The sequence below is a fragment of the Mastomys coucha genome, unplaced genomic scaffold (assembly GCF_008632895.1).
Source record: "Mastomys coucha isolate ucsf_1 unplaced genomic scaffold, UCSF_Mcou_1 pScaffold22, whole genome shotgun sequence".
Taxonomy (NCBI): Eukaryota; Metazoa; Chordata; class Mammalia; order Rodentia; family Muridae; genus Mastomys; species Mastomys coucha.
Genome location: NW_022196905.1, coordinates 23,001,648 through 23,005,820, shown reverse-complemented (window position 1 = coordinate 23,005,820; position 4,173 = coordinate 23,001,648). Strand labels below are relative to the sequence as shown.

Sequence of the window (4,173 nt, the reverse complement as noted above, 5' to 3'; positions counted from 1 at the left end):
AGAGAGAGAGAGAGAGAGAGAGAGAGAGAGAGAGAGAGAGAGAGAGAGAGGGAGAGAGCATTTTAAAGATAACCTGCCATAGTTCTGAGGCAGGAAGATTGTCAGTTTGAGACCAGCCTGGGCTACATTGACAGTTCTGGTGACAGCCTTTCTCATAATCAAAGCAGTAACAATAATCCATATATGGTTTGCCTGTATGATATTTCTTTCTGTTCATTTTTTAAAATTAGAAATAGGTTCTTTTCTCCCATAATCTATTCTAATTATAATTCCCCCTTCTTCTGCTACACCCAGTTCCTCCCTACCTGGTCTCTCATCCAGATCCATTCCCCTTTTGTTTCTCGTTAGAAAAGAATAGGATCCTAAGAGATAACAGCCAAACATGACAAGATAAAAAATAATAAGATGAAGCAACAAACAAACAAACAAACAAAAAAACCAAAAAACCTTTCATATCAAAATTGAACACAGCAACCCAACAGGAGGAAAAAGAGTCTCAAGAGCAGGCAAAGTGTCACAGACGCACTTGCTCTCATTGTCAGGGGCCCCATAAAAACACTAAGTTAATAGCTAGAATATATATCCAGAGGACCTGGTATAGATCTATGTAGGCTCTGTTCCTAGCTCAGTTGATTCAGCGGGCCATCTTCTCCTGGTATCCTTTATCCCCTCTGACTCTTACAATCTTTCTGCTTCTTCCACAGGAGTCCTTGAGCTCTGAATGGAGGGACCTGATGGCGACCTCCGGTTTGTCTCTCCACAATGTCTGGCTGTGTGTCTCTGCATCTCATTGGCTGCCAGAAGAAGTCTCTCTGATAATGAATGGATACGGCACTGATTTATGAGTATAGCAGAATTATCATGAGGATTCAATTGAAAATTTTTTGGACCAGTTGTATTTGGTTCTCTGGTTCTTGGTTACTCAATCAGTGTTGGGTGGGCCTTAAGTCAAATTTGACATTGTTTGAGTATTCCCACAAGTTTTGTGGCATTATTGCCTTAGCATGTATTGTAGACAGGACAGAGTGTAGGTCAAAGGTCTTGTGGCTGGATTCGTATCTACATTTCTCTTTTCAGAAGCCTACAGAATACCTTCCCACACCAAAGAGCTACAATAAAGGGGCAGAGGCTCCATGTAGGGACCAGCTCGACTTCTCCACCTTCAGTGAGTGGTGTGGGTGTTGTCCTTGGCAGTGGAACCCCACTACCAGTTTGTGGAAAGCAACCCTTTGTCTTAGCATCAGTCTGGGTTGTTTGAGAATTTTCATGGGACCAACAACTCAATTAAATGTAACCTAGTCCCTCCACTGTAAGTAAGCCTTGCCTGGCTATAATAGATGGCCGGTTGAGTCTATGCATCTCCCATTTCTAGGAGTCTTCGTTAGGATCACCCTCACAGATTCCTGGAAGAGTTAGGTCTGCCGATTACAGCCATTTCTCCCTGTACTCCTTCCCCTTATCCTATCTTCCCCTATCTGATCCCTCCCTTTTTCCTGCCTTGTCCGCTCCTAAAATCTATTGTTTTCATTTCCAAGGGGAATCTATGCATCCACACCTAAACCCCTCCTCTTTACCTAATCTCTCTGGGTCTCTGTTTTGTAGCTTGGTTATCATTTACTTACTTTAATACCTACGTATTAGCCAATACATACCATATTTTTTTGGGTCTGGATTACCTCACTCAGGATGTTTTTTCTGGTTCCATAGATTTGCCTAAAAATTTCAAGATGTCATTTTTTAAATAGCTGTGAACTTCTCCATTGTTTAAATGCACCACATTCTTTTGTTGAAAGACATCTAGGTTGCTTCTGGCTATTATGAATAAAGCAATAATGAATATGGGTGAACAAAATGTCTTTGAGGTAGGATGGAAAATCTTTTGGGTAAATTCCCAAGAGATTTAACTGGGTCTTGGGATAAAGCAATTCCCAGTTTTCTGTATTCATTTTCATCAAATTCTAAAAATTCTTTAATTTCTTTCTTGACTTGTTTTTTCATTCAGCAGTGAGTTTCTCATTTCTACAAGTTTGTAATCTTTATGTTTTTTTCTTTCTGTTTTGGTTGATACCCAGTTTTATTCTGTGGTGGTCAAGTAGGAGACAGGGTGCTATTTCAGTTTTCTTGCATCTGTTCAGACTTTGTCAATTTTGGAGAAAGTTCTATGAAGTGCTGGGAAGATGGTATATTCATTTGTGTTTGTATGGATGCTCCATAAATATCTGTTAGGTAGATTTGGTTTATGATGTTAGTTAGCTCCAGAGTTTCTCTGTTTGTTTGTTTGTTTATTTATTTATTTCTGGGTGACCCATCTATTGGTGAGAATGGGAATGAAGTCTAACACAATCAGTGTGTGAGGGTCAATTTACTTTTTATGCTGTAGTAGTTTTTCTTGTACAAACTTGGGAGCCCTTGTCTTTGGTATATAGATGTTAAGAACTGAAATGCCTTCTTAGTGTTTCCCTTTGATAACTTTTACTGCACTTCCCTAACTCTTCTGACAAATTTTGGTTTGAAGTCTATTTTGTCAGATATTAAAATGGCCACACCCACTTGCTTCCTAGGTGTATTTGTTTGGAATATTTTTCCAACTTTTGACCTAAGGGGATGTCTATCCTTGGTGTTAACGCATGTTTCTTAGGTGCAACAGAAGGATGGATCCTATTTTCACATTCATTCTGTTAGTCTGTTAGTCTGTGTTTTTTTTATTGGGAAATTGAGACCATTGATGTTGAGAGATATCAATGAGCAGTGTTTGTTGATGCCTGTTATTTGTTGTTGTTGTGCTAGTGTGTGTGTGTGTGTGTGTGTGTGTGTTGTATCCCATCTTTTGATTTAGTGGTCTGGGATTATTTATACCTTGTGTTTTCTTGGGTGCAGTTAGCCTCTTTAGGTTGTAGTTTTCCTTCTAAAACCTTTTACAGAGCTGGATATGTAGATAGATATTGATTAACTTTATCATGGACTATTTTGTTTTCTCCTATGTTGACTGAATGTTTTTCTAGGTATAGTATTCTGGGTTGGCATCTATGGTCTCTTAGAATCTGCAGCATATCTGTTCAGTCTCTTATTGCTTTTAGAGTCTCCACTGAGAATTTGGGTGTAACTCTAATAAGTCTGCCTTCATATGTTACTTGGCCTTTCCCCCTTGCAGCTTTTTAATATTCTTTCTTTGTTGTGTATATTTAGTGTTTCTGGTCAATCTTTTTGGTGTTCTATATGCTTCTTGTACCTTGATAGGCATCTCTTTCTTTGGGTTAGAAATGTTTTTTCCTGGGATTTTGTTGAAAATATTTTCTGTGCCTCAAGATGGGATTCTTCTCCTTCCACTCTAATTATTCTTAGGTTTGGTCTTTTCATAATGTCCCAGATTTCCTGAATATTTTGTATCAGGAATTTTTTATAGTTAACTTTTTTTGATCAGTGTGTCAATTCTTCTATTGTATCTTCTACACCTGAGATTCTCTCTTCTATCTCTTGTATTCTGTTGGTAAAGCTTGCCTCTGTACTTCCTGTCCACATTTCTAAATTTTCATTTCCAGAATTCCTTCAGGTTTTTTTCTTTATTGCTTCAATACCATTTTCAGGTATTGAATAGTTTCATTCATTTCTTTCAACTGTTTGTATTTCCTTGTCTTTCTTTAAGGAATTTATTTGCTTCCTTCAATTTTTTGTTTGTGCTTTCCTGGATTTCTTTAAAGGATTTATTAATTTTTTAAGGACCTCTATCATCTTCATATGGTTGATTTTTAGGTCTTTTTTTTGTGCTTCAGCTTTACTGAAATATCAGGAAATATACTATAGTAGGATAGTGAAGACATATTGCCCTGGCTGTTATTGCTATGCCTTACCATGGTGTCTGGGCATCTGGGTTTGGGATGATTATATGTCTAGGTGCTGATTTCTGGGTGTTTCTTTGTTTGGTGAGTATTCTGTTCCTTGGTTTCTGTTTCCGTTTTGCATTTTCAGGGAGTGTGATGGCTGTGTGCTGCTTGTTTAACTGGCCTGCTCAGATGCTCACAAGGAATGGTTGCTGGTGTTGGAGGCTGGGCTAAAGCAATGATTCCAGAGAGGAAGGTTAGAAAGGCATGGTGTTGCAGAGATAAGGGAAAGGGGGGTGCAGCTGGTGATCTGTAGTAGCACTAGGGACAAGAGTTAGGAATTTCATCTAGGAAA

General features: G+C 38.5%; 1 long non-coding RNA gene across 1 annotated transcript in view; it reads left to right on the top strand.

Moving 5' to 3' along the window:
- Nucleotides 1-892, top strand: part of LOC116068972 — a 2,431-nt gene extending 1,539 nt beyond the window's left edge. Inside the window, exon 2 of the long non-coding RNA XR_004109778.1 lies at nucleotides 705-892. This is a non-coding gene — a long non-coding RNA (uncharacterized LOC116068972). The remainder of the gene's footprint in view (nucleotides 1-704) is intronic.
- Nucleotides 893-4,173: the final 3,281 nt, after the last annotated feature.